Below are 18,687 nucleotides of genomic sequence, written 5' to 3' on the forward strand. Positions count from 1 at the left end.
AGGGATGGTGCCAGGTTTCCTCCAAACGTGATCTCATCCCAGGTAAGAGGGAGAGTGGCAGCAGCAGCAGGTTCTCCCCATGTGAGCTGAGTCCAGTGGACCAGTCCTGTATCCCCCCACCCAGACAGTGACAGTGGTCTAAACCATGGCTAGCTATCCACAATCTGGCTCGACTAAACAAGGTTTACCAAGAGGGAAGGAGGGAGAGGAAGGTAGAGGAAGAGAAAGAGGGAGGTAAGGAAGGAGGAAAGGGAGAAAAGGGTTCTCTCCATCACGACTGTAAGAAGGAAAGGAGGGAGAAGGCCGAGCAAGAGGAAGAGGAAGAGGTGGAAGATGACAAGGAGAGTTGATCTGTCCATCACTACCATAAGGAGATCTCTTCTGGGGGCTCTTGTTCTCTCCTCTTTCCCACAGAGGAGCACCTTTCGCAGGCAGCCCAGAGCAGACTCTCCGCTGAGAGAAGGCTAGCCCCTGGAGGTTTCACCATGGATTTATACAGAGAACCCCCCAGTACTCAAACTGCTTTACATTGTAGAGGGGGATCTAATCTCATTGGAGGCGACCCAATGACCCAGAAATGCTCCATGGACAGACTTCCTCCCTGCTCCCCGTCTCACTGGCAGGGGGCTCGTAGGAACACCCTCCCCTCCTTGACTCCAGCTCCACCCCTTACATTTTTTACATTTTTAGTCATTTAGCAGACGCTCTTATCCAGAGCGACTTACAGTTAGTGAATACATCTTATTTTTTTATATACTGGCCACCCGTGGGAATCAAACCCGCAACCCTGGCGTTGCAAACGCCATGCTCTATCAACTGAGCTACATCCCTGCCGGCCATTCCCTCCCCTACCCTGGACGACGCTGGGCGAATTGTGCGCCGCCCATGAGTCTCCCGGTCGCGGCCGTCTGCGACAGAGCCTGGATTCGAACCAGGATCTCTAGTGGCACAGTTAGCACTGCGATGCAGTGCCTTAGACCACTGCGCCACTCAGGAGCTAGACCACTGCGCCACCCTTCATCACCTGCCCCCCTTATCATGTTATGAGTCTCACCTACAGGTCCCGCCCCCTGGCCTACCTGTTGCATGTGTAAGTATGGTGTGTCGGACACAGCTGCCCTCCACCTCCTCCCCCTCCTCCCCCTCCTTCCCTCTTTCTCCCACTCCCCCCATCTCTCACTCTCTCTCCTCCTCCCCCTCTCTTCCATTTAAAGCAATACTTAGACCAGGCTTTCTTCCTCCTCTACCCCTCTCCACCTCCTCTTCCATTCCTACTCTCTTTCTCTCCACCTCCTCCTCATCCTCCTTTGTTCCCCCTCTCCCGCCCTCCAGGAGGTCACCTCGCTATCACTCTATCCAGCTGGAGCCGCTGAGAGGGCGAGGAGCAGAGGAGGGGTATAGAGGAAGCCCAAAGGAGACAAGAGGGAGAGGAGGAGAGGAGGAGAGGGAGTGAGACACTATGTTAGCTGTTGTGGTGTGATGTGTGTAGTTACTTGTAATAACCACTATAGCATGCTGGACACTTGTTTGGTGCTTGCTGACCTCAATGTGTGCATGCATATCAACAGTCTAAAGCAGTCATCTCCAATCCAAAGAATTAGTTGGAATCATTTGTTTATTAGACATTTCCAATTTATACTGTATGGATAATAAAACCCATCCTTTATTCACTTGTGTTTTAGCTTTTTCCCCACACCCACACTGAAAGTTGTTACTGTTACTTTAGTCAATCAATCAATTTTATTTTATATAGCCCTTCTTACATCAGCTAATATCTCGAAGTGCTGTACAGAAACCCAGCCTAAAACCCCAAACAGCTAGTAATGCAGGTGTAGAAGCACGGTGGCTAGGAAAAACTCCCTAGAAAGGCAAAACCTAGGAAGAAACCTAGAGAGGAACCAGGCTATGAGGGGTGGCCAGTCCTCTTCTGGCTGTGCCGGGTGGAGATTATAACAGAACCATGCCAAGATGTTCAAAAATGTTCATAAGTGACAAGCATGGTCAAATAATAATCAGGAATAAATCTCAGTTGGCTTTTCATAGCCGATCATTAGAGTTTAAAACAGCAGGTCTGGGACAGGTAGGGGTTCCATAACCGCAGGCAGAACAGTTTAAACTGGAATAGCAGCAAGGCCAGGCGGACTGGGGACAGCAAGGAGTCACCACGGCCGGTAGTCCCGACGTATGGTCCTAGGGCTCAGGTCTCTCAGTTGGCTTTTCATAGCCGATCATTTAGAGTTGAAAACAGCAGGTCTGGGACAGGTAGGGGTTTCGTAGCCGCAGGCAGAACAGTTGAAACTGGAATAGCAGCAAGGCCAGGCGGACTGGGGACAGCAAGGTGTCATCATGCCCGGTAGTCCTGACGTATGGTCCTAGGGCTCAGGTTCTCAGAGAGAAAGAGAGAACGAGAGAATTAGAGAGAGCATACTTAAATTCACACAGGACACTGGATAAGACAGGAGAAGTACTCCAGGTATAACCAACTAACCCCAGCCCCCCGACACATAAACTACTGCAGCATAAATACTGGAGGCTGAGACAGGAGCGGTCCGGAGACACTGTGGCCCCATCCGAAGAAACCCCCGGACAGGGCCAAACAGGAAGGATATAACCCCACCCACTCCGCCAAAGCACAGCCCCCGCACCACTAGAGGGATATCCCCAACCACCAACTTACAATCCTGAGACAAGGCCGAGTATAGCCCACAGAGGTCTCCACCACAGCACAAACCAAGGGGGGGGCGCCAACCCAGACAGGAAGATCACGTCAGTAACTCAACCCACTCAAGTGACGCACCCCTCCCAGGGACGGCATGAAAGAGCACCAGCAAGCCAGTGACTCAGCCCCTGCAACAGGGTTAGAGGCAGAGAACCCCAGTGGAGAGGGGAACCGGCCCGGCAGAGACAGCAAGGGCTGTTCGTTGCTCCAGCCTTTCCGTTCACCTTCACACTCCTGGGCCAGACTACACTCAATCATATGACCTACTGAAGAGATAAGTCTTCAGTAAAGACTTAAAGGTTGAGACCGAGTCTGCGTCTCTCACATGGGTAGGCAGACTGTTCCATAAAAATGGAGATCTATAGGAGAAAGCCCTGCCTCCCGCTGTTTGCTTAGAAATTCTAGGGACAATTAGGAGGCCTGCGTCTTGTGACCGTAGCGTACGTATTGGTATGTACGGCAGGACCAACTCGGAAAGATAGGTAGGAGCAAGCCTCTACCTTTACAAGAAGTCTGTCAGTATTCTTCATGAGGGCTTTAAAGCTAATGTTAATTTGACTGTGTACTTCAAGAACATACATGTATTTTCCAAGACAGACCTGTTACTGGCTGTGTCTAAATATCCATTCTAGCGTAATACATACTTAAACTGCATACTAATTTCGCCTTTGATCTAGTAGAATTCACTCTTCTTATCTGACTCACTTGTTTGGCAACAGCTGATAGTCAGATAAATTGACGCGCTGTACCGAAATGAACGAATGACGGGAGTAAATGCAATCACGCATTAGATGACGAATTCTGAGTACTATTGCTGCTTTCACATGCTAGTCGGAACTTGGAAACCCGGAAATGTCAGACTTGCTTACTGGTTGTATTTATACACTTGCCGCATTCAACGAACAGCAAGTCGGACATTTCAGAGTTTCCTAGGTCCGACTAGCATGTGAACGCGGCATAGTTTCTAAATTTCACATACTATAAAACTAAATGTTTTTACATACTATTTATTACTCTAATATGGGTATTTGGACACTGCCTCTTTGTCTCTCACACACTGAGCACGAGCACAGTCATTATGGCCACATCTTCCTCTGACCTGGCAGACCACCTGTGCTGTTCCATCTGCACAAACATCTACACTGAGCCTGTGTCTCTAAGCTATCAGCACACCTTCTGCAAGAGATGCCTCCAAGACAGCCTGAATGCTGGACACCAACTCTGTCAAGTGGGCAGGGCTCTGGTCAGAGACAGAATCTTCCAGATCAACAGACTGATCAGGAATGTGGCCTACCAGCTGAAACTGGAGGAAGATGCTAAAAGACAGAGAGCTACAGCCGAGAGAGGAAACAGTAGAGAGATGAATGTCGTGAACATGGAGAGGCTCTGAAGCTGTTCTGTGAGACGGACAGTAAGCTGATCTCTGTGATCTGCAGAGATGGGTGAGACGACAGAGGAAACACATTCAAACCTATAAGAGAAGCACATGAGGATCTGAAAAAAGAGGTAGCCTCAGATTTATGCTACTTCAAGAAGGACATTAGTGTGCTGGAATACTCAAGAGATGAGCAGCAAAGAGAAATGTCTCAAGCAAAAGAGACGTCAGATCATCTCAAAGTCCAGATTAGGTTGCTTGGTTGACAATGAGATAGTACTTGCCAGGCTGGAGGAACAGCTAAAGGTGAAGAGAGTTAAAACGGCCTCTCTTCGGTTTGAGCTGGACCTCACTGAGACCAGAGACTTCCTGCTCTAGTGGATGGAGAGGGGCTGCACTGAGATGAGGGAGAGGAGGAAGGAGGAGGAGTGGGTGGAGAGGAATATGATTGAGAGGAATATGATAGAGGGATTAGGATAGAGGGGAATATGATAGAGGGAATATATTGAGAGGAATGTGACAGAGAGGATTTGTTTCATTAGATCACTTTAAGACTGAAAATCTCTTAGGCTGACAGTCCCTGAAATTGGGCGCTAGAATTTCTGTAAAAAAATATGTAAATGTTTACATGACTTATTTGATTGATTTCCCAACCATTTTATATTTCAGAAGACATCCATCCAGACCTTCCGAGAACCCCGTAAACGTCCTCTGTCGAATAAACTTGTATTTGCCTCACTCTGGTGGTCGGCTGCATCATTACATCCATTTATATCACTTAACTGCAACGTTAAGTCAAAGGGGCATTCCAGGAAAAACATTTATCCATCCTTGACTGCTTCACGGCACAGACATGGCAAAGCAATCACTGAATTTGTCTCGAGCAGGCAGAGCTAAATACATAACTTTCATAGCTTTACTATAAAGAATGCGACCTACACACTTCCTTAAACCTAAAATAAGTCAAGAAGTAATTTTGTGTGGAAGTCAAACATTTGTTCAGAACGACAAAATTGAGACCTTTACATAGCCCTTCTCCCATTGTCTATAGCAGGGATGCACACTGGTTAAATGGCCCAAATGTTAATTTAGACATTCACAAATTTTACAGATTTTGACTATCACTAATGTCATGAAATGTTTGGCAAAGTAGTAAAGAAGGTTGTATTATACTTTTCTTGTGTACTAGATCATATGGTTTGAAAAGTTTTTTTTTTTTTCTTAGACATAAATGAACAATTCCAGGTGAAAGCTAAAGGTCATAGCTTCCTGGGGGGAGGGACACCACTACATTAATAAAATATTGCCCTCTTGCTAGATTGATGACTAAAGCCCTAGTGAAACAGTGCAAAATGGTTGTCAGCTCAACTGGTTAAATACAAGACCTGTTCATTGTGAAATGTATGTGTTCAAGTCTAATAATTTTGCTCTATATATTTTCTGCTCTGTATGTAATTGTATCTGTTTAAGCTGTTTGGACTGTTAATTGATATAACACAGGGCACCATTGAAAAAGAGACACTGGTCTCAATTGGGATTCCCTGTATAAATAAAGAGGAATATGATAGCGAGTATTATGTTGGAGTGGAATATGATGGAGAGGTATATAATAGAGGGAAAATAATAGAGGGAATATGATAGAGGGAATATGATGGAGGGAATATGATAGAGGAATATGATGTAGGGGAATATGATAGAGAATGAATGGAGGAATGTGTGACGCTCTTGAGCAACAAAGGTTGTCTGTTTGGTTATATAATCTGGAAAGACATGGATAAGAAGATGTTCAAACATAATTTTAAACAATACTGTTCTATAGTCAGCTGATATTGATTTCCTTATTTAATAATTGATTAAACTTAAATGCTAAACATCAATGACAACTACTCTTCAATTACATTTTTTGGGCCTATATAATTACACATCCAGCTAATTTTATTCCTCTATGAGCATGCATACCGTAAAGATACCGTAAGGATCACTCGACTGCAACAGCTCTGGTTGATTTAATCGATCAATGGCTCAGGTCACTTGACCAAGATAAACTTGTGGATGAGCTACTTCTTGATTTTAGTGCTGCATTTGACCTTGTTGATCATATGGCTAATAGCTGAGGCCATTGAAGAGAGATGTTTTCTTGAACCCTCATTTCTTTTTTGGAACTTTGTTACTGAGGTGACATATCCTATGGAAGACTTGTTTTACTGTAGTAAGGTAGCCTATGTATTTCATTGATGATGATGATGATGATGAAAAATATTGACATTAGTGGTAGGCTGAGATCGAACAAACAACCTAAGTAAGCCTGGCTGCTAGTTATGATATCTAAAACAAATTGACTTTTAATTAGGCAAAACACATGTCGTTTGAATGGTCAACCATTTAATATGAGTTACAGCATTATATTTTAATAAAAAATTAGGTTATATGGATTCATTGTATATATTAGGTATGACTGTGCTGCATAGGTACAAAAAAATAGAAAATAAATAAACTAAATTGTGCCAGCATTTGATTACACATGAAAGGATCGGTGGGTAACCATGGCAATGGGGACTCCATTGTGACATCACAAGATTCCGATTCTGGAAGGCTACCTGTTGCACAGACAAACTGAACAGTGCAAAGAGACTGATTCAACTAACCACTGACAGATTATTAATGTCCTATTTCATTAGTGAGAGAACACACTGCTTACTTCAGAGGTAGGTTGTAATATAACTTATTGTGAATGTGTTTCAGTAGTATAACTTATTTTCAAATTACTTGTGTATGAATGTGACATTTTAAGTAGACCTAACATGACTAGTGAAACTGTTGAAGAGAGATAGTTTGCTTGAGTCCTCTTTTTGTGAGAAAATGCTTCATCCTGACACCTGAGATGCCATGTTACAATTGTAGTGAGCCAGCCTAATGGCTAATGCATTCTATTGATGACAGAAAAAAAAAACCTCTCTCTGTGTTAATCACCAACATATGTTGTAATCAATTATCTCAATAAATATATACCAAAAGAGTATGTTGTGTAAAAAAACAAGTACGCCTACCTAATTTGTAGCTGATTCATTTCTAATAAGAATAATATGTTCTTAATTGAATGGACATCCATTTCAAATGGTTGAATTGATAGACCTCTTTAAATTGAGGTGCACTCAAGGGCACTCAAAGAGAAGACTGGCGTTTTTACCTCCTTGGTTTTTTTAAATAGATGAAACTGTACAAGTTAGGTCCTGCATGGATATAGAGTCATTTTCTACCCAAAACACAGTGTTTTCAATGATAGAATGGAACTGATTAGTGTGGTTTGTGAGAACCAAGCCCAATATGGAGTAGAGCTACATGAGGGGTTGAATAAGGCTCAATAGTAAGGTACAGAAAGAGCAAGAAGTTTGCTTTTTAAAGTCTGTATTGTGCTTTTTCATCTGCCATGGCAACGCCTTGCATCACAATGATGATGCCAAAGAACAGCCAAAATCGATTCATTTGAACTTGGTCGCTTTTCCAGTAGCCAACTTTTTACTAGTAATTCAGATAGGCCTATTGCGTAAACATATCTGGAGCAGAATTCTCACTTGCTTAATTGTAAGTAGCTGGGAAGAAAACGTTTGCACATTGTAAAGAGATGCATTATTATTTGGTTAGCAACACCCACTTACTACAACGTTATGTATTTTCCAGAGTTATTGTTAGCTAAGAGGAAGACATGGAGGGTTCAACGCTGACACAGAGGAGGGGTGAGTGTCGGTTGAAGGAAAGGGCGATCTAGACAGACTACGTGATGGAGCTGGGAGCCAGGTTGGCTCTGGTTTTGCAGATCCAGAAGGATCAGGAGAAGAAGATGAAGAGGATTTGGTTCAAGACGAGGAAAATGCCAAGACTGATTGAGGAGGTAACAAGACCAACTTTGACAAAGTTCTATTTAACAATATTAAATAAAGCAAATATAAGTTATTGTAAGGGCAAAATGTTCCATATGCCATGGAATGTAAGCTAACAATGTTTTGTCCTTATTTCTTTTTGTATTAGGCCACACCAAGGCAATGCTTATATCTGTTCTTGTCTAAATGTGTTGTATCATGTCTTTCTGTTTCAGTGTATTTATGTCCTCAGTTCTTATGGTTGTCTTGTCATAAAAAAGAAACAACCGTTCTATCATAGACGCTCATATCAGGATGATGTGGTTGTCTCACCTTGCTACCTTAAGTTGAATGCACTAACTAACTATAAGTCATTCTGGATGAAAGCGTCTGATAAATGGCTAAAATGTAAAATGTTATGCTGGGTGTGGGACATGTATTTTTACACTTAGCTGGCCCATTGGCTAGGGGACCCAGGGTTGGGACAGACTGGTGCAGAGCATCTGAGAGGACACTATATATATATATATATATATATATATATATATATATATGTGATGTATAAGTAAATAGTGCTGACTCATACAGTATGTATGTATGTACTGAATGTGATCACTTTCATCATGTCTGTTTCTTTTCTCACGCAGAATGTGAGAGATGTGAGCAACTGTCCTCTCACTGAGTTTATGGCTCCCTGTATTGACTCCCTCCCACCACTGGCTTTCACCAATCAGAGGCCTATACCAACCATGTTGCATCCCCACACTCCATTTGCCATACGCGCTCAGGATGCACAGCGGTTCATTATATTTTCATACTTTGTCCCTGAAACCTGCCAGTCTGCTGAATGCCCAGTTGCCACAGAGGCCACTGCAGATGTATCTACAGGTATACGAGAGGACCTATGGACAGATACACATCTTTCCTCAATGCTGCATCGATACCTGCCACACTTCTTTGACGAAGACTCCATGCAGCCACATCAGGCAGTAGAGGGCACCACTGAGTTCTCAGTTGCTCCAGTGGCAATATCTAATGTCGAGAAAGAGGACAGATTCTCTCCTTACTCCCTCCCACCACTGGCTCAGTGGTTCATTGGCAATTCATTCAATTTCCTCGAAACCTCCCAGCCTGCTGTTTCAGCCACAGAGTGCCCAGTTACCACAGAGGCCACTGCTACCACAGCCACTGTCAAGGGAGAGAATCGATGGGCAGCTAGAAGTCTTCCTTCAGAGCTGCCTCCATGCCTGCCAACAGTCTTTGACGATGACTTCATGCCACCAGAGCAGACAGTAGAGGATACCTATGAGGTCTCAGTTGCTACAGAGACCACTGCAGGCACAGCTACTGTTGATTTTGGAGTGTACAGATCAGCAGCTAAATATCCTGTCCCAATGCTCCCTCCAAGTCTGCCACTTGTCTTTGAAGTTGACTACAAACTGCCAGGGGAGGCAGTAGAGGACACCACCAAGTGTCCAGTTATCAGTGAAACAAACAATGATGTGTCCACTCACCTCAAAGAGGACATGGCAGCTGATCAAAGCCCTCCTGACCCTGCAGCACTGCCTCCAAGCTCGCCATGTATCCGAGACTCTGACCACAAACTGACCGAGGACCAGCAACACTGTCTCTAATCCTGACCTGCACCCACAACAATGCCCATAAACAGCTATGGAAGACAGTTGAGTGGACTACAAAGTGCTCAGTCAACAGAGAGGCAACTGTTTCCATTTACAACTGGGATGATAAAAGTCGTCCAGGTCTGCAATGCATTCACAACAACAATGACCACAAGCAGCCAAAGGAGACAGTTGAGGACACCACAGAGTGCTCAGTTAACACAGAGGCAAGTGCAGTTGCATCCACTGTCAAGAGAAAGGAACTGATGAGTGATAAAAGCCCTGTCCTAGCACTAACTCCAAGCCTGGCATGCATCCATGACAAGGACCACAAGCAGCCAGAGCAGAAAGGGAAGGGCACTAGTGAAGAGGTGGATCGCTGCCCTTATGCTCACCAGCTGGTCCCAGATGCTAACTTAACTCTGGCAACCCCTCTGCTCTGCTTGGCCACTAAGACGCCTGTTAGAGTGAGAGCCTCCATATGCAGGTCAGAGGATGAGGAACCCAGGCCCTGGACGCTGGAAGAGGCAAAGGTAGGTGTCCTATTTTACACTACTACTCTACAGGGTTGGGGGTCTGTTCCATTTCAATTCAAAGCATTGAATTAAGAACTTCCTGAATTGACTGGAATTGAAATGCAATTGACCCCAACCTTGCTACTCTATGCTCATAGTATAAAACATCACCCCTTACTAGGGTTAACATTTGTATTACGTTTGGTGTGGACCCAGGAAGAACATCTATGGCTATTATGAAATCGGTTTGGGATACAAATAAACAAGTTACCTCAATTACTGTCCTCCAAATTGTGTGCCCCATGAGGCCTTCAATGTATGTTGATCACTCAAATGTGTATTGAATGTGCCACATTGGAACAATATTACATCTAGAGTCAATGTCTTCCTGTTAGGATTATTGGACAGGCATTGACATTGAGAGTGAAGAGAGGAGCGTCAAGGAGGAGTTGAGCCCAAGGGAGGGATTGAAGCGTGAGGCGGACCGTGCCCATTCCAAGAGCTCCAATGGGACGGTTTCATCAGAGAGAGCAGAGACCATCCTGGGAAGAGTGGGCTTTCTGGCCATGAACCTCAAGCATTAAGTCACGTTTATAAAGATCGAGGAAAAAGAGAAAAATAAGAAACTGAATAAGATGTTGAACGGTGACGAGAAAGAGAGAAATGAGATGAAGGCGAGAGAGAAAGAGCAAAAGAAAGCCATGAAGGCTGAGAAAAAGAGGGACAAGTTAGAACAGAAAAAGAGAGAGAAGGAAAGAAAAGAGAAGTAAAAGGCAGAGAAAAAGAGGTTAATGGGGCTGATTAAGATACACAATGCCATGATGAAAGACAGGATTAAGAAAGAGAAGAAGTTGAAAAAGAGAGAGAAAGCTCAAGCTGAGCTCCTGGAGATGGAGCGAAGATTAAAAAAAAGGAGGAGAAGAAGATAGAAAAGAGGAGGAAAGAAGAGAGGAAGAGACTGGAGAAGAGGAAAAAGAGGGGAGCCAGCTGGAGGTGGAACTGAGAGGGTGATAGAAGAGCAGGGAAGGGATGAAAGCTTGAAGATGGATGAGTAGACTGGGTAAGAAAGAGTGAGAAGGGAGATACTGTATTTTTGCATGCAATGAAAAGCAAAGAATAAAAAATTTAATGTTTCCTCTGTTTGTTTTTTGTCAATGCATACCGTACAAAACATTATAAACACAAAATGTTTACTTTTCTACAGCACAGCAAGCGGTACCAGAGTGCCAAGTCTAGGTCCAAAAGGTTCCTTAACAGCTTCTACCCCCAAGCCATAAGACTGCTGAACAATTAATCAAATGGCCACCCAGACTATTTACATTGACACCTCCCCCCTTTGTTTTTACACTGCTGCTACTTGCTGTTTATTATCTATGTATAGTTACTTTACACCTACCTAAATGTACAAATTACCTCAACTAACCTGTACCCCCAAACCTTGACTCGGTACCGGTACCCCTTGTATATAGCCTCGTTATTATTTTATTGTGTTACTTTTTTTTTTTTTTTTTACTTTAGTGTATTTAGTAAATATTTTCTTAACTCTATTTCTTGGACTGCATTGTTGGTTAAGGGCTTATAAGTAAGCATTTCACGGTAAGGTCTACACCTCTTGTATTCGGCACATGCCAAATACAGTTTGATTTGATTTTATTTGGAGACTAGTAAGGATCAATGGAAAGATGAACAGAGCAATTTACAGAGAAATCCTTGATGAAAACCTGCTCCAGAGCGCTCAGGACCTCAGACTGTGGCTAAGGTTCACCTTCCTACAGGACAACGACCCTAAGCACACAGCCAAGACAACGCAGGAGTGGCTTCGGGACAAGTCTCTGAATGTCCTTGAGTGGCCCAGCGGGGCCAGACCGGACTAGGGGCGCAATGGGGGGATTGTTGGAGGGTGGTGGTCAAGCCCGGAGCCGGAACCGCCTCAGAGGAGGAATGCCCACCTGGCCCTCCCCTGTTCGGTTTATATTTGGCACGGTCGCAGTCCGCGCCTTTGGGGGGGGGGATACTGTCACGCCCTGGCTCTGGGACTCTGTTATGTTGAGCCAGGGTGTGTTGTTTCTATGTGTTTTGTGTTCTAGGTTGATTATCTAGCTCATGTGTTTCTGTGTTGGCCGGGGTGGTTCTCAATCAGAGGCAACGAATATCAGCTGTTGCTTGTTGTCTCTGATTGGGAACCATACTTAGGCAGCCTGTTTTCCACAGTGTTTTGTGGGATCTTGTTCCGTGTATGGTTAGTGTCTGTTACCAAGGATGTCAAGTATTGTTTTGTTGTTTTGTTTCGTGTAAAAATAAATAAGTATGTTCGCAAATCACGCTGCGCATTGGTCCACTTCCTCCAACGATCGTGACAGGTGCCAATAATTCAGGAGGGCACTGTACACTTCTACTCATCACTTAGAAACTGTAATGGAAGAAGTCTTCATTGTTACCCTTATCTCTCTCCCTTTGATTACCCTCATGTCAGTCATAGATTATATCACAAAATATTAAGCTTCAAAGGCAAAAAATATGATTAGACAAATAATATTTATTTGAATGATACTGTATTTTACTATATTTAAATTTAAATGAAATGTTTTTGTAATTATTACATTTTACGAAATGTAAAAACAAAACATTAAAAAAATTCAAAAATAACAAAAGCAAGGTAAAAAGAAAAGGACACAGAAACAGATCCAGATTCCTATTGATTTTATGAGTTGTCTTTGACCATATCCAGTTAATCACATATAGCGGTTGGTCTTTCAGTACATTTTATGAAAAAAACAATGTTGTGTGTTTTTTTTTGTAATTTCCTTGACAGTCGGCCATTCGAGTGCATTATGTAATTCTATGGAGAACATCTCATAACCACATTGCAGAACCTTTCTTGCTGCCTTATTTTGTGCCTAATTTTCTCTACCTATCCCATAGGTATAAACACTGGTAATGGCTCTACCTTTCCCTCTGATAGGCTTTGTTTGCCATATTACACCTAATTTATATAGCCATATGATCAACAAGGTCAAATGCAGCACTAAAATCAAGAAGCAGCTCATCCACAAGTTTATCTTGGTCAAGTGACCTGAGCCATTGATGGATTAAATCAACGAGAGCTGTTGCAGTCGAGTGATCCTTACGGTATCTTTACGGTATGCATGTTCATAGAGGGATAAAATTAGCTGGATGTGTAATTATATAGGCCCAAAAAATGTAATTGAAGAGTAGGTGTCATTGATGTTTAGCATTTTAGTTTAATAAATTATTAAATAAGGAAATCAATATCAGCTGACTATAGAACAGTATTTGTAGACCTGCCAACAGCGCCCATTGTTTAAAAATATATTTGTACATTTTCTTATCCATGTCTTTCCAGTTGATATAACCAAACAGACAACCTTTGTTGCTCAAGAGCGTCACACATTCCTCCATTCATTCTCTATAATATTCCCCTCCATCATATTCCTCTATCATATTCCATCTATTATATTCCCTCTATTATATTCCTCTCCATCATATTCCACTCCATCATAATACTCGCTATCATATTCCCTCTATCATATTCCTCTTTATTTATACAGGGAATCCCAATTGAGACCAGTGTCTCTTTTTCAATGGTGCCCAGTGTTATATCAATGAACAATCCAAACAGCTTAAATAGATACAATTACATACAGAGCAGAAAATATAAAGAGCAAAATTATTAGACTTGAACACATATATTTCACAATGAACAGGTCTTACATTTACATTACATTTTAGTCATTTAGCAGACGCTCTTATCCAAAGCGACTTACAGTTAGTGGGCCCCCGTGGGAAACGAACCCACAACCCTGGCGTTGCAAGCACTACCAACTGAGCTACAGGAGGGCCTGTCTTATATTTAACCAGTTGAGCTGACAACCATTTTGCACTGTTTCACTAGGGCTATAGTCATCAATCTAGCAAGAGGGCAATATTTTATTAATGTAGTGGTGTCCCTCCCCCCAGGAAGCTATGACCTTTAGCTTTCACCTGGAATTGTTCATTTATGTCTGAGAAAAAAAAAAAACTTTTCAAACCATATGATCTAGTACACAATAAAAGTATAGTACAACCTTCTTTACTACTTTGCCAAACATTTCATGACATTAGTCATAGTCAAAATCTGCTAAATTTGTGGATGTCTAAATTAACATTTGGGCCATTTAACCAGTGTTCATCCCTCCTATAGACAATGAGAGATGGGCTATGTAAAGGTCTCGATTTTGTCGTTCTGAACAAATGTTGGACTTCCACACAAAATTACTTCTTGACTTCTTTTAGGTTTAAGGAAGTGTGAAGGTCGCGTTCTTTATCGTTGAGCTATGAAAGTTATGTATTTAGCTCTGCCTGCTCGAGACAAATTCAGTGATTGCTTTGCCATGTCTGTGCCGTGAAGCAGTCAAGCTGGATAAAAGTTTTTCCTGGAACGCCACTTTGATGTAGCGCTGCAGTGAAGTGATATAAATGGATGTAATTATGCAGCCGACCACCAGAGTGAGGCAAATACAAGTTTATTCGACAGAGGATGTTTACATAGTTCTAGGAAGGTCTGGATGGATGTCTTCTGAAATATAAAACGGTGGGAAATCAATCAAATAAGTCATGTAAATATTTACATATTTTTTAAAGAAATTCTTGCGCCCGATTTCGGGGACTGTCAGCCTAAGAGATTTTATGTCTTAAAGTGATCTAATGAAAAAACAAATCCTCTCTGTCACATTCCTCTCAATATATTCCCTCTATCATATTCCCCTCCATCCTAATCCCTCTATCATATTCCTCTCTATCATATTCCTCTCCACCCACTCCTCCTCCTTCCTCCTCTCCCTAATCTCAGTGCAGCCCCTCTCCATCCACTAGAGCAGGAAGTCTCTGGGCTCAGTGAGGTCCAGCTCAGACTGAAGAGAGGCCGTTTTAACTCTCTTCTCCTTTAGCTGTTCCTCCAGCCTGGCAAGTACTATCTCCTTGTCAACCAAGCAACCTGATCTGGACTTTGAGATGATCTGACGTCTCTTTTGCTTGAGACATTTCTCTTTGCTGCTCATCTCTTGAGTATTCCAGTACACGAATATCCTTCTTGAAGTAGCATAAATCTGAGGCTACCTCTTTTTTCAGATCCTCATGTGCTTCTCTTATAGGTTTGAATGTGTGTCCTCTGTCGTCTCACCCATCTCTGCAGATCACAGAGATCAGATTACTGTCCGTCTCACAGAACAGCTTCAGAGCCTCTCCATGTTCACGACATTCATCTCTCTACTGTTTCCTCTCTCGGCTGTAGCTCTCTGTCTTTTAGCATTTTCCTCCAGCTTCAGCTCGAAGGCCACGTTCCTGATCAGTCTGTTGATCTGGAAGATTCTGTCTCTGACCAGAGAGTCTTGGAGGCATCTCTTGCAGAAGGTGTGCTGAAAGCTTAGAGACACAGGCTCAGTGTAGATGTCTGTGCAGATGGAACAGCACAGGTGGCCATAATGACTGTGCTCATGCTCAGTGTGTGAGAGACAAAGAGGCAGTGTCCGAATACCCATATTAGAGTACTAAATAGTATATAAAAACATTTAGTTTTTTAGTATGTGAAATTTAGAAATTATGCCGCGTTCACATGCTAGTCGGACCTAGGAAACTCTGAAATGTCTGACTTGCTGTTCGTTGAATGCGCCACGTGTATAACTACAACCAGTAAGCAAGTCTGACATTTCCGGGTTTCCAAGTTCCGACTAGCATGTGAACGCGGCAATAGTACTCAGAATTCGTCATCTAATGCGCGATTGCATTGACTCCCGTCATTTGTTCATTTCGGTACAGCGCGTCAATTTATCTGACTATCAGTTGTTGCAAAACAAGTGAGTCAGAAAAGAAGAGTGCATTCTACTAGATCAAAGGCGAAATTAGTATGCAGTTTAAGTATGTATTACGCTAGAATGGATATTTAGACACGGCCAGTAACAGGTCTGTCTTGGAAAATACATGTATATTCTTGAAGTACACAATCAAATTAACATTAGCTTTAAAGCCCTCATGAAGAATACTGATAGACTTCTTGTAAAGGTAGAGGCATGTGACTATCATAAAGCAAGACAGACTAAAGTAACAGTAACAACTTTCAGTGTGGGTGTGGGGAAAAAGCTAAAACACAAGTAAATAAAGGATGGGTTTTATTATCCATACAGTATAAATAGGAAATGTCTAATAAACAAATGATTCCAACTAATTCTTTGGATTGGAGATGACTGCTTTAGACTGTTGATATGCATGCACACATTGAGGTCAGCAAGCACCAAATAAGTGTCCAGCATACTCTAGTGGTTATTACAAGTAACTACACATATCACACCACAACAGCTAACATAGTGTCTCACTCCCTCTCCTCCTCTCCACCTCTCCCTCTTGTCTCCTCTGTTCTTCCTCTATTCCTCCTCCTCTCCTCCTCGCCCTCTCAGCGGCTCCAGCTGGATAGAGTGACGGCGAGGTGGCCTCCTGCCTCTCTCACTGGAGGGCGGGAGAGGGGGAACAAAGAGGAGGAGGAGGAGGTGGAGAGAAAGAGAGTAGGAATGGAAGAGGAGGTGGAGAGGGGTAGAGGAGGCAGAAAGCCTGGTCTAAGTATTGCTTTAAAGGGAAGAGAGGGGGACGAGGAGAGAGTGCGAGAGGTGGGGGGAGTGGGAGAAAGAGGGGAGGAGGGGGAGGAGGGGGAGGGCAGCTGTTTCCGACACTCCATCCTTACACCTGCAACAGGTAGGCCAGGGGGTGGGACCTGTAGGTGAGACTCATAACATGATAAGGGGGGCAGGTGAAGAAGGGGTGGAGCTGGAGTCAAGGAGGGGAGGGTGTTCCTACGAGCCCCCTGCCAGCGAGACGGTTGAGCAGGGAGGAAGTCTGTCCACGGAGCATTTCTGGGTCATTGGGTCGCCTCCAATGAGATTACATCCCCCTCTACAATGTAAAGCAGTTTGAGTACTGGGGGGTTCTCTGTATAAATCCAAGGTGAAACCTCCAGGGGCTAGCCTTCTCTCAGGAGAGAGTCTGCTCTGGGCTGCCTGCGAAAGGTGCTCCTCTGTGGGAAAGAGGAGAGAACAAGAGGCCCCAGAAGAGATCTCCTTATGGTAGTGATGGACATATCAACTATCCTTGTCATCTTCCACCTCTTCCTCTTCCTCTTCCTCTTGCTCGGCCTTCTCCCTCCTTTCCTTCTTACAGTCGTGATGGAGAGAACCCTTTTCTCCCTTTCCTCCTTCCTCTCCTCCCTCTTTCTCTTCCTCTACCTTCCTCTCCCTCCTTCCCTCTTGGTAGACCTTGTTTAGTCAAGCCAGATTGTGGATAGCTAGCCATGGTTCAGACCACTGTCGCTCTCTGGGAGGGGAGATACAGGACTGGTCCACTGGACTCAGCTCACATGGGGAGAACCTGCTGCTGCTGCCACTACCCCTCTTACCTGGGATGAGATCACGTTTGGAGGAAACCTGGCACCATCCCTACGGTGAAGCATGGTGGTGCCAGCATCATGCTGTGGGGAGGATTTTCAGGGACAGGGACTGGGAACACGCCCCATTCACATCGACGGGGCTGTAGTGGAGCGGGTCGAGAGTTTCAAGTTCCTTGGTGTCCGCCTCACCAACCAACTATCATGGTCCAAACACACCAAGACAGTCGTGAAGAGGGCACAACAACGCCTTTTCCACCTCAGGAGACTGAAAAGATTTGACATTGGTCCCAAGATCCTCAAAAAGTTAAACAGCTGCACCATCGAGAGCATCCTGAACGGTTGCATCACCGCCTGGTATGGCAACTGCTCGGCATCCGACCGTAAGGCGCTACAGAGGGTAGTGCGTACGGCCCAGTACATCACTGGGGCCAAGCTTCCTGCCATCCAGGACCTATATACTAGGCGGTGTCAGAAGGCAAGCGGTACCAGAGTGCCAAGTCTAGGTCCAAAAGGCTCCTTAACAGCTTCTATCCCCAATTCATAAGACTGCTGAACAATTAATCAAATGGCCACCGGGACTATTTACATTGACACCTCCCCCCTTTGTTTTTACACTGGTAATAGGAATCTGGATCGGTTTCCTTTTCTTTTTACCTTGCTTTTGTTATTATTATTATTTTTTAAAGTTTTCTTTTTACATTTCGTAAAATGTTATAATTAGAAAAACATTTCATTTTAATTTCAATTTAGTAACATACTGTATCATTCAAATAAATATTATTATTTGTCTAATCATATTTTGCCAGCTAACTGGGTGGCAGGCAGCAATCAGTAGCTGTAATTAAGTACAGCAGCCACCAACCATCTAACGTTAATGCCTCGGATAATGAGGTTAGAAGAACAGCTGAATGGTCGGTAGCTAGCTGGCTCAATTACAGGTACTCTTAAGCGTGAAATAACATTGGAAACAACTAACCACAGTTGCTAAAAGTTACCAGTAGCTACCCGCTAGCTAGCTAGCTTTGTTGGTCCAAGTGGTGGGTTAGCTAGCACTCGTGCTTCTCCGGGGTCCACCGAATAGAATACTTACCTACAATAATTACCTACAATAACCTACAATAACTACCTAAGTAAACTACCTATAATACCTGACTACAATACCTACATACAATC

The sequence above is a fragment of the Coregonus lavaretus genome (assembly GCF_964263955.1).
Source record: "Coregonus lavaretus genome assembly, chromosome: 35".
NCBI lineage: Eukaryota > Metazoa > Chordata > Actinopteri > Salmoniformes > Salmonidae > Coregonus > Coregonus lavaretus.